Source organism: Chrysemys picta, chromosome 7 (assembly GCF_011386835.1).
Source record: "Chrysemys picta bellii isolate R12L10 chromosome 7, ASM1138683v2, whole genome shotgun sequence".
In the NCBI taxonomy this organism is placed as follows: Eukaryota; Metazoa; Chordata; order Testudines; family Emydidae; genus Chrysemys; species Chrysemys picta.
In genome coordinates, this window is record NC_088797.1 from 87,099,822 (window position 1) to 87,113,098 (window position 13,277).

Here is a 13,277-nt window from a genome sequence, read left to right on the forward strand (position 1 = left end):
TTAGAGGCAAAAAGGCATCCTTTAAAAACTGGAAGTCATATCCTACAGATAAAACTAGGAAGGAGCATAAACTCTGGCAAGTCAGGGGTAAAAGTATAAGTAGGCAGGCCAAAAAGAATTTGAAGATCAACTAGCAAAAGACACAAAAACTAACTGTGATGCTGTATCAAAAGGAAGATAACTAGGCACACTAATAGAGTCACCACTGTTACAAAATTGCAATTAGTCTTGTACAAAGTATGTCATGTAAGGTATCAATGGAAAAGTTATAATCTGTTAAGTATGATTATGCCATTTGAATCCACGTATCATCATTGTATCGGAAGTAATGAATATTGGCTATGTGCTTGTATCTCAAACATGTTATTTTCTTGGGTGGTACCCCAGGACAGATTTGCATCTAAAGTAGCCAGCCTGCTTGATATCAGCTCACTCAGTGAGCCCCTCCTGGAAATGTTTCAGAGAGCACTGAGGCAATGGCTGCTCCATGATTCAGCAAGGCATTTAAGGATATGTGATAAGGACATGTGATCTAAGACTCCATCTTTTGCCAGTAACTTTCCATGCACTTGGGCTGAGAGGGACTGTGTTTTTAGCTTCTTGTTAACCAGTGTTATGATACAGGAAGTCACTTTTGTTACTGGCTTGGTGAACTCCAATGTTAGAATAACCACCAGTATTGGGGAGTGATTGCCTGTTTGTTATCAGTCTGTCCTGAATTTGGCATTCTCAGCTGTGACCCACACCAGGCAAGGTCAAACTGGTGTAGTCAGGACAGGATCCACAGAACCATGTCAATTGGGCTTTGGATCAGAACCCCACACATTTCAGAATCTAAATTTGATATTGAGAGTTTTAAAGGTTAAAGATCGTGACCATGAGTCTGATATGAGAACATAAGGCAACAACAGAAGCTGTCCATCTGCAGATGCAAACAGATGAAAAGAGGCTTGACAATGAAGCAAAGCTGGCTGATATCCAAGTTAAGGAGAAGCAAACTTTTCCCGAACTGGAAAAACCAGCCAAGGAAAGGGAGAAAGCTACTTACCAAAGACGAATGCAGCAGCTGGAGGCTGAAAAGGAAGCACACCTATAAGAGTAATAAGTCACTAGACCCAGAAGGTATTCACCCAAGAATTCTGAAGGAACTCAAATATAAAATTGCAGAACTACTAATTGTGGCATGTAACCTATCCCTTAAATCAGCCTCTGTATTGGATGACTGAAAGATAGCTAATATAATGCTTATTTTAAAAAAAAAAAAAGGCTCCAGAGGTGATCCTGGCAATTACAGGCCAGTAAGCCTAACTTCAGTACCAGGCAAATTGGTTGAAACTGTAGTAAAGTATAGAATTATCAGACATATAAATGGACACAATATGTTGGGAGAGAGTCAACATGGCTTTTGTAAAGGGAAATCATGCCTCACCAATCTATTAGAATGCTTTGAGAGGGGTCAACAAACATCTGGACAAGGGTGATCCAGTGAATATAATGTAGTTGGCCTTTCAGAAAGCCTTTGACAAGGTCCCTCACCAAAGGCTCTTAGGCCATGTCTATATGTACTGCACTGTAGCAGTGCAGCTATACCAATACACCACTGCAGCGCATCTGGTGAAGACGCTCTATGCTGACAGGAGACAGCTCTCCCGTTGGCATAAAAAACCCACTTCCATGAGCAGCGGAAGCTATGTCAGTGGGAGATGGTCTCCCATTGACATAGTGCTGCATACACAAATGTTTATGTTGGCAAAATTTATGTTGCTCAGGGGGATGGAATATTCACATCTCTCGGTGACATAAATTTTGCTGACATAGGCTATAGTGTAGATATAGCCTTAGGTATATCTAAGATGCTAACTTTTCAAAGTGCCGGGGGGTGCTTGATCCCCAGCTCCACCTCAGGCCTTGCCCTCACTCCACCACGCCCCGCCTCTTCCCACCCCCACCGCCTCGCTCCCTCCCCCTCTCTGCCAGCCTCCTGCATGCCGCGAAACAGCTGATTGCGGTGGGCAGGAGGTGCGGGGAGGGAGGGGGAGGCGCTGATTTGTAGGGTCTGCTGGCAGGCAGGAGGCACCATGGGGGTGGGGGTGAGCTAATAGGCGGGCTGCCAGTGGGTTGCTCTCCACCGACCATTTTTTCCCCGTGGGTTCTCCAGCCCCGGAGCAACCACGGAGTTGGTACTTATGCTTATGCAAAGTAAGCAATCATGGGATAAGAGGAAAGGTCCTCTCATGGATCAGTAACTGGTTGAAAGACAGGAAACAAAGGGTAGGAATAAATGGTCAGTTTTTACAGTAGAAAGATATGAATAACAGGGTTCCTAAGGATCTGTATTGAGACCAGTGCTGTTCAACATATTCATAAATGATCTGGTAAAAGGGGTAAATGATGAGGTAGCAAAGTCTGCAGCTGATGCAAAATTATTCAAGATACTTAAATACGAATTTGACTGCAAAGAGTTACGAAGGGATCTTACAAAACTGGGAGACTGGGCAACAAAATGGCAGATGAAATTCAATGTTGATAAGTGCAAAGCAATGCACATTGGAAAACATAATCCCAATGATATATACAAAATTATGGGGTCTAAATTAGCTGTTACCACTCAAGAAAGAGATCTTGGCGTCATTGTAGATAGTTCGCTGAAAACATCCACTCAATGTGCAGCAGCAGTCAAAAAAGCGAACAGACTGTTAGGAACCATTAGGACAGGGATAGATAATAAGACAGATAATATCATAATGCCACTATATAAACCCTTGGTATGTCCACACTTTGAATACTGCATACAATTCTGGTCATCCCATCTCAAAAAAGATATATTAGAATTGGAAAAGATACAGCGAAGGGTGAGAAAATGATTAGCGGTATGGAACAGCTTCCATCTGAGGAGAGATTAGAAAGGACTGTTCAATTTAGAAAAGAGATGACTAAGGGGGGATATGATAGAGGTCTGTAAAATCATGAATGGTATGGAGCAATTGAATAAAGAAATGTTTATTCCTTCACAAACACATGAACCAGGGGTCACTGAATTAATAGGCAGCAGGTTTAAAACAAACATAAGGAAGTACTTCTTCACACAAGTCAACCTGTGGAACTCATTGCTAGGGCATGTTGTGAATGTTAAAAGTATAACTGGGTTCAAACAAGAATAAGATAAGCGAATGGAGGATAGGTCTATCAATGACTATTAGCCAAGATGGTCAGGGATGCAACCCCATGTTCTGGGGGTCCCAAAGCCTCTGACTGCTAGAAGCTGGGACTGGATGACAGGGGATGGAGTATTGATAATTGCCCTGTTCTGTTCATTCCCTCTGAAGCATCTGGCACCAGCCACTGTCAGAAGACAGGATACTGGGCAAGATGGACCATTGGTCTGATTCACTATGGCTGTTCCTATGTGTTCTCTCTCCATACACCGTTTTACCACTAATGATGCAGTACTAGTGGATTAGACACAATGGTCTATTAATTTTCTGTCAAGAATCCAAGTTTGAACATCCAGGCTGCAAAACATTCAGATAAGCAAAAACAGATAAACAAGCACACACACACACACAACGTGTAAGTGCCACAATGTAAATTCCCAGGTCTAGTATTACCAGTGGGGCTGGAAGCACCTCCTATTATTAAGGTTGCCTGACACTTCCCATTCTAAGACCTTGTTTTCAGTTGTTTATAACTTAACCAAACTTTAACTGTTTGGACTGATTTTTTTCTATTCTGGGTGTCTGTCACGAGCTATTTTTTGTTTGTTTGTTAATTTTCAGCTGAAAATGATTCAACCATTTCTAAGCTAAGGACTAGGAACAAATAAGATGTTTGCCTATGTAAAAAAATTCTTGTCCCCTTTTCTTTGAAACACTCTCATGCTTCGGAGTAGCAACTTGAAATTTGGGAGAGGGTGATTTTCTGTGAGGGATGTGCCTTTTGCTCTTCCCATGATAATCCATACAACTTTAGGTAAATTTATAAGACTGAAAAAAAAATGCAGTTTGCATATGCTCAGTAGAGACTTATTGGAGCTCGACAACTGACATCTCCAAAGATTCTGTCCTCAATGAGCATGCTAGATCCTCTCACAGCTCTTAGTGCTGACCAGACTGTGCATGCAGCATCCTCACAGAGTGATTGAGCTTGCTCCAGATCAGGACTATATAGGGCTTAGAAGGACTTTCACTGTGATGGCTGCTCAGAGGTGGGGCTAGGTAGTGGAACTATGTACCCCAACCCCTGAGTCCCTTTAAAGTGTTCTCTGTGATAACCAGTCAGAATATGCACTGGATTGCATAGGGCTCTGTCTCCCAAGAGCTGCAGGACAGGAGGGACTAGTTTAGCAACCTTAGGCACAAACATATTCTGCCAGTTCTGTCAAGGGCAACGGTGGACGAAGAGTACACTCATCCCCATGGGCAACGTGTCTATCCACAGAAGTAGGATGTGGGGCTGCTGCACAATTGTACTCGGGGCCTCTCTTCCTACAGTGCATTCCTGAACTCTTGCCAGTACGATGCTGCTTGAGGCCATACTGGTTGTGGTTCCTGGCCCCTGTCTTGGGGCTAGCTCTATCAATCTGAGGACTAGCCTGGTGCACACAACACATTACACGAGACTCTTGCCACTAGTGGTAGTTTGTGCAGGAGTCAGCTATCAGCAGAAACAAGGAAAATCCACGTGATTGATTGTTTCTGCATAGCACACAGTGAGAGGTGGCCACTCCCACTTGAAATAGTCCTCCCCACTGCAGCTTCCACCCCACCCTCACCAACTCCATTTGGGTTGCTTTCCGGAACTGTGCTTCTCAGTGCAGAAGAGGACTTATTCTGCCTCCCATGCCCAGCGGCGGCTCCAGGCACCAGTGCTCCAAGCGCGTGCCTGGGGCAGCAAGCCGCGCGGGGGGCCCTGCCAGTCCCTGCAAGAGCAGCAGTCCGGCAGCCTTCGGCGGCTTGCCTGCAGGAGGTCCACCGGTCCTGCAGATTTGGTGGCAATTTGGCGGCAGGTACGCCGAAGCCGCGGGACCGGCAGACCTTCCGCAGGCATGCCGCCAAATCCGTGGGACTGGGGACGTCCCACAGGCATGCTGCTGAATCTGCAGGACCGGGGACCTCCTGCAGGCATGCCGCCGAAGGCTGCCTGACTGCTGTGCTTGGGGCGGCAAAAAAGCTAGAGCCGTCCCTGCCCATGCCTAGCTGACGCACTGCACAGCAGAGCTGCTATGGTGACTGAGGCCCAAATCCTCACTGTCCTCACTCAGAGAATGTTCAAACAGTGAGCATTTTGTGTAAAAGAAAGGAAGCCCACCTAGTTCAAAGCCCATTCCAGGGGAGATGGAAAAGGAGGAAATTATTGGTTACACGTAACATCTATTTCTGCAAGCATTTTGCAGAAAGGGCCAAATCCTGGTTCCTTTAAAATCACTGACAACATTCCCATTGCCTTCCATGGGACTAGGACTTGGCCTAGAGGATGGTATTAGTAATGGAATGAGAGCCAGTTTCAGGTAGCCGAAATAGCATTTAGCACAGGAGGAGATACAGCACTGCTTAAAGAAGGAGCCTTAATGAGCAAAGCACTTCCCTGCCCAACAATTTCTTATGGCCTTTACTTTTTCAGAAATGGTGTGCTGCATTTCTCTCCTTGGCTGGAAGCAGAGTTGGCCCCAGGCCTCATGGCAGCAGGTCAGAAGCCAGAATTATATCCTGCTGGTTAGTCCATAACCCACTGATAACACAAATATTATCTAAACTGAGAAGTCTTATTCTGCCCTTACTGTATCTGTGACTTCTACACTTGTTATTGGGGACTGTGAGCTCAAACAAGGAGAGAACACAAATCCTCCGCTTCACCCCCACCACTTGTATCTGGGGCAATGAGGCTCAGTCAGGTGGACTATCATGAACCATTTCAATATAAGGGGAAAGCTGAATGTGGATTAGATGTTAACCCCCCACTAGGGACTGAATTATGGAAAGTGTTGTGACACCGAAGCCCATTGGTGACAACTGGCAAAGGTTTCACTGCTCTTTACAAGCAATTCCTGCCTCAGACCCGACAAACTCACTACACCTAACACGGTGCTTTCATGGTATTTATCCATAAAGGGTAGCATGTGAGGTCTCTACTTAAAGCTTGTAACTTATTGATACGCCTCATAATCATTGTGAGATGTGTGTACAGGTGATATTTAAGGCAAGTATAACTATATTGAAAATTATGGTCTCAGAATGAGATTGAGTAACCAGAGAATCCTAAATCTCGATGCTGGCCCATTCAAGCAGGAGGGAGTTGTCACCCTTCTCTGACTAGCCAATTACATAATGTATTGCTCAATTGTCTATCTTTGCACCAACCCCGAAAAGTCAAGGGAAAACCATCAAAGACAAACTACAATAATCAACACCTCTTGGAAGTGAAAAGGAGCATTATAGTAGACATGGGATGGCCCTGTCTGCGAATAAAGACAAAAGACTGATTCAGCATGGAGAAAGACAATATGGATTGATTCAGCATTCACTGAGGAGGTATCTTGATAAGCAAGGATGCTTCATGAAAGACTGGGTCCTAGTTCCTTGGGACTAGCAAGTGGTGCAAAAGACTGAACTTTGGGGTCAGAACCTACGTTATTAGATAGAAAAGGTAGCTATTAATAAGTGTAGGCCCTAGTTCACATTTTATGATTTTGTTTCATATGTAGCCATTTGTTTCCACTACTCATGTGTTTCTCATTGAACTTCTAGCCTTTTTTAAACCAATCTCCTTTTGTTTTACTATAATTGAACTCAAGTGCTTTGTGTGATACAGAAGCAGTGGGCTAAGGAAAAACTTGTCAACTGGGGTATACTGTTCCTTTGGGAATGAAGAACATGGGATTTCTGTGGGTGTCCAGTTATCATGGGCTGGATATTACATGGGGACATTTTGAAGGGACTCAGGGGTTGGGGTATATCTATTGCCAACCTGCAGGGCAAAGGCTGGGCTGATTGTAGCCCAGAAGACAGAGGTTGAATGGTTGAAAGGCTCATTGTGCTAGGGAGTTAAGGCCTGGTCTACACTAGGGGGGTAGGGGGAAATAGATCTAAGTTATGCAACTTCAGCTACGTGAATAACGTAGCTGAAGTTGACGTACTTAGATCTACTCACCGCGGTATCTTCACTGTGGTAAGTCGACGGCTGACGCTCTCCCATCAACTCCGCCTGCACCTCTCGCTCTGGTTGAGTACTGGAGTCGACAGGAGAGCGCTTGGCGGTCAATTTATTGTGTCTAGACTAGACACAATAAATCGACCCCTGCTGGATCGATCGCTGCCCCTCGATCCAGTGGGTAATGTAGACAAGCCCTAACACTCAGCTGGCACAAGCAAGACCCCCTCACGCTAGAGCCAGGTGGCAACAAGGTGACTCACAGCCCTGAGTGCCCCAAGAAGTATCACAGGTGTCTTCCAGGTACCAGCGTTTGCCAACTGGATTTTACCAGTATTCATCAGTCAGATTTCTTTACTGAGCACACGCCTCCTCTGAGGAAAACATATAACCTCCTTTAAAATATTGTCTCGGCCACTCTGGGGCTTCTCTGGCTTTGCTCACTGCCACTTGAGACCTGCTATTCACTCCACATCTTATACTGGGTCTTCCTCTTATGGGCTAGTATCAGCTGATGTAACCTGCTTCTCTGCCTCCTCTCTGATCTCTCTCTGTCTCCCCACCATTCTATCCAAAACACCACTGCCAAGATTATTTTCTTCCACTGATATTTTAACCTGACTTTTTGACTCTCTTCACTCACTCCATATCTTATTCCACATAGGGCTCCCTAACTTAATCCCTGCCTACATCTCCATCCTCAGCTTCCCTTGTACTCCTCCTCTCTCCCTATGGTCCAGCCAACCTTCTCTTCTGACTGCTTCTTTTTCCCACTTCTGAGTTTGTTCCTCCTTTCATACAAACCAATACACTTGGAACAGTCCTATTTAATGCATCTTATCTTTCCTCTTTCCAAAAATATCCGAAATCCCATCTCTCCTGTGATGCATGCACATTATAAAGACCACATGACACTTTGTGCTGCTCCATTATATTGCACTGTGCCTTTAGACTGTAAGTTATTGGAGTCAGCTATTTCATTCCTTATTCCACATACGTTAGCTATTGTAAAGGGCTATGTGCACTTACAGTATTATTTTAAAAATCAAAATAATAATATAAATTATAGAAGAAGAAGAAGAAGAAGAAGAAAACGCCGAGGCATAACCTGTAGAAGAAGCAAAGCTTTACTCAGTCTTCCATAAAGGTCATTTTTACCACGAAGGTTCTTTCCCAACTCGTTAGGTGATCACACCACAGCATCCCCAAAGAAGAAATTAGTTTATCTTCTCCCATCCTAACTGCAAGAATGATTTGCCATATGTACTTAAGTGCACAGGGGCATACACACACACACACATCACATCCTGCCTGCTGGGAGAGTAGGATCAGCAATCACTTGGAAATACTTATCAACTACTAGACTGCAACATTACCACATCTAACCTTCCCTCCTGGAAATTAAGTCTGAGCAGCAACAAGTGCCCTGAGACACCAGGAGAGGTCTGGTAAGTATATTTAGGATACAGATAGGATTTTAATGGAGAGAGAATTAAAAAAAAAAAAAACGTTTCCATTTCACTTTTAAGCCATTGCTTCTTTTTGGCAGTCTCCTTGCCTTATCCCAATTTATCAATTCAAGATGCAGCTGGTTCACAGGCAGATTACAGCATGCTTGTTATTTTCAGCCTTGGTCAGCTGAAAAGACCCTTTAACAGGTGTGTATTGGGTTAGCTGGAGGCCTTTGTCCATTCTATTTCAGGGCTTCTCAGGACTTCAAGACAATTTGCATACATTAACTGTAACTACACTATCAAGTCTGACAGTCACTCCAACCTAATTAGGCATTTGTAAGGTGAAGGAATATAAAGAAATTAACACAGCGTTGAAAGAAATATAGAGAAATTAACACAGAGAAAAAATGAATGTGAGGCAGAGATATTGATAATGCTGGATACAGGATATGAAAAAGGACAAACCAAGAAGAACTCCTGTACACAAGCTATGTTGGAGTTTGCCTGGATAAGGGAAATAATTCCCCAGGCTGTGGCTTCCCTTACAAAAATAGCGGGCTTGTTTTTCTCCCCTTTTTCTGAGGATGAATTATAGCACTGGGGAAAAGCCGACAAGAGGAAAGCCCTGGATTCCAAAGTTCTCTATTCATTACAGAACAAATACAGCATGAGCAACACTAGGTCAATCCATTGCCCTGCCAATGTGACTGATGCCTGACTTGGGGGAGCTACCTTCTGAGGTGACAGGTTTCAGAGTAGCAGCCATGTTAGTCTGTATCCACAAAAAGAACAGGAGTACTTGTGGCACCTTAGAGACTAACAAATTTATTAGAGCATAAGCTTTCGTGGACTACAGCCCACTTTTTCGGATGCATATGGAGTGGAACATATGCTGAAGAGATATATATACACACATACAGAGAGCATGAACAGGTGGGAATTGTCTTACCAACTCTGAGAGGCCAATTAAGTACTTATGTATGTGTGTATATATATCTCCTCAATATATGTTCCACTCTATATGCATCCGAAGAAGTGGGCTGTAGTCCTTATGCTTATGCTCTAATAAATTTGTTAGTCTCTAAGGTGCCACAAGTACTCCTGTTCTTTCTTCTGAGGTGAGAAGATGGCACAGCTTTTCGTGCCATTCTTTCTTTGGCCTCTGCTGAGGCTGTCACCAGCTAGGATGTTGGTTGTGATTTGTGACAGTTGTGATATGGAGAGGTATCCATTTGTGGACTGAATCCCACAATTCATTTCACCTAAGCAATTGATCTGCCTAATATCCTGGGATCAACATGGCTACAACGATACTGCATACATTAAATGGCAATGACTTTAGATCACCACCAACCAGAGCCAGGCTCACACCAGTCAACTAGAACATGAAAAGCTCCATTATCCTGTTACCATGTCCCCAAGTCATCCACTCCCCACATAGATGCAATGTGAAAGAAGCAACTGTACTTGCGTCAGCTGTGGTGGAGTAAACCCAAGCCAGTGGTTTGAAATGTTACGGTAGTTGGAAAGGTGTTTGTGTGTCTCACAGCTATGCCTGGAAATGGCTCTCGGGGTGTGTGTATTTCACAGCTATGCCTGGATGGTTAATGAGGAAATGTGCTAAAACTCTGCATGATGAATGGGGGCGGGGAAGGGGATGAGTGTGAAGCATTCATTGTACTTCCCAGGGCCAAGCCTGACAACAAGTAATTTTCTCCCGTTTGGTAATGTATTAAGACCAAGGGTACCCCACCCATGTACTTATCCGCTACACGGATACTGACTTGGACTCCTTATTCATTCCATGGGTGGCGTACCCGAGCCCACTTATCCACTGACACTTTAAAAACTCTTGCACCCCAATCTGGGTCTATGCAGGTTATGCGATATGTATGTATCTTTACATCCTTGCAAACGATACCTGTAACCCCCCATAACCCAAGCCTGATCCCAGATGTACAGTACCTTGCCTCTTAACTCGGGTATATTTCATTTTAAACATTCACTTTAATAAAAATTTTAGCAAGGGGGGATGGTGATTCAGGAAAATGGGAATGAGTGACCAGGCAGCGTTACCAGCTGGTGGTTGTTTGGTGGCCAGTGCAAAATGGTTTTGTGGTCTCATTCCAGTTCTTAATTCCTAGTTGTCCACTTTGCAAAATCATTTGGACCCTTAGCTGCAGTTTTACCAGAAAAGCCCAGGACTGAATGGGCCTGGGAACTTTGCACCTTTCACACCTAAAAGTGGCCGCTCCAGGATAGGTTGAAGGCTCATTTATTGGCCCATGTGAGGAGGTTTACCCTGTGACTGTCTTTGCTATCTCTGTTCAGGAGATAGGGGATTTCAGTCTCCAGGGTTTGATAAGTGCTGAAGTGGCTTTTGTTTTTTGTAGATATGAGTTATAAAAAGGATGTTACTGACAAACCCAAACACAAAATACATGCAAAAATAAATACAATGACATTCAAATATTAGTAATGTTTTTTCCTCTGTGTTGCAGTTGGCAGGCACCTGGTGGTAGCAACACCTCCCCCTCCTCTTCTTTCCCATAGCTGTGCTGCTGTCAGGGAACTGGCTATAGGAGTGGAATTATAGCCCTGGCTGATTGATGGGACAGGAGCTGGAGGCACATAGTGGTCTCCTGCTTTCAAACCAGACTGAAAAGGGAGCTGATGGAAAGGCAGGACAGCCAGTTTCAGCCAATTTTCTATCCTCACATCCCCTCTTTTGCCATGTCAGCCATTGACAGACCTGATGAAATGACGCTGTTTATTGTCGTTGAGAAGCCACAGAGCTTGTGTGTGGGATGGACACTTGCTGGGATGACTGGTTATCTTAAGTTTATTACCCTGCCCTTCCTTGAACAGAGAAGATGAGAATGAAGAAATGGCCTGAAGATGAGAGGAAGGGGGAATTCAGTGAGACCCATTTTCCTAAGTAAAGCGCTAAGGCCTGTGTGACATGAGTTAGCTGGTGTATCAGTCCAGTCCTGGTGGACAAGTGTCTGTGTCACATAAACGAATGCAATAAGTATCCTTATTAGCAGCCTCAGCAGAGAGGCTGAGCAGTGACTGAGCCTGGTGACTTAACTACTCTCTCATCCCAAGTACCTGGGTGTAGCTGTCATCTATCTCCCCAATTCCCTCATGGAGGCTCCTCTACATGGCAGCCTTACCTGACAGCTGAACCTCATGCCAGCAGTGGTGGCAGGCAGAGCACTCTTGTGACAAGATGCAGTCAACTGACCCATCTAAATCAGCAGGGACACTTTGGCCCAGATTCCCCGCACTAGTTGAGAGGCTCTCAGCCCATGGGAAGGAAGCGAGGGGAGCAAAAGTGGCTTATAGCTGACCCCAGGGATGTGCTGCACCCACCTAACCACTGTCCCCAGGGCTGAGTATAGGGATGCCCCCTCCATACCCTCCCCACCTTACCTGGATACATCCCCTGAACTGGGGGCTTGGAAGGAGAGTGCCATAGGAACTACTACAGCAGTTCTTCACCAATGCAGGATTCCACAGTGCTGAAGGAATCTTTTGGAACCAGAGCAAAGGGGCCAGAGGGCACTAGAGAATCAGGCCTTCTGCCATGCAGTATAGAAGCCCCTGTTTGGGTCCTGTTTGGGGACCCATGATCGGTCTACGGCTGGTGCAGGTGATGTACCACTCCTAGATCCCATTCTATCTGCTTCTCACCTCCAAACTGACTCTTAACAAACCATCTTCCCTGGTGGACATGTGGCAGGAGCAAGCTCATCCTGTGCAATGGCTAGAGAGGCCTGGAAATGAGTGGGTGAGTGACAGGAGAAGATGAGAGGAAGCATAGAAGACTGAGATGGAAAAGGCCCATTAGGACAGTGAGTCCATCTTCTTGATCAGGACCTGATCCTGAGAGACACTCAGCACTGTACAGGGTTGGGGCGAAGTCCCTGATGGAGCGAGGCACCATCACGTATTAAACTAGGGGCAGCAGAGCATGATGGATCAGCAAAAACACCATTTATATCTCCTGAAAGCTGCAACTCCGTTCACTCCCCAGCACCCACGGGGCCCAATCTCTCTTACGCTTTACACCGGTGCATGATCAAACTCAGGCTCACTGCTTCACAGGATGTGCCTAAAAACAGAAGTAAAGGAGGTGCCCTGTCCCAGCAGCAGCAATAGTAAGGGACTGCAACCCAGCCAATGAGGCATTTTCAGCCTCTCCCTTTCCCTCAGCTATGGGTGAGCGAGTGGTGGTGGGGGCAGGCAAGAAGTGGAGTCACAAAGCGTGAGGCAGGGTCTCTAACATGGCATTCCTACTGTTTCTCCCCCCCCCCCCCAAAAAAAAAAGCTTGCTCATGGCCAAAAAAGAGAGTGAGAGAGGCAAGGAAAATAAAGGAACAATTTGATAAAGGGGAGGGGGTAGCGTTTGCGGTTCAGTGGCTCCAGAGTTCTTTCTGCTTTGCAGCACTTCACAAGTGACACCAGCGTGTGATTCGATTAGGGAAAGCGCTTCACTTTCTACTGATTCCAGAGTCTACTTGGCTTCAGTTTGAGATTATGATGTAAATCCAATTCAACAGCTAGCAGCGGTGGAGGAGGAGGAGGAAGGCCCCAGTACTTGTTTTCACTCTCTTCCTACATCATTTCCTCCCTCTCCAGCCCCATTCATTTGCTGCAATCACTCCCCCAATG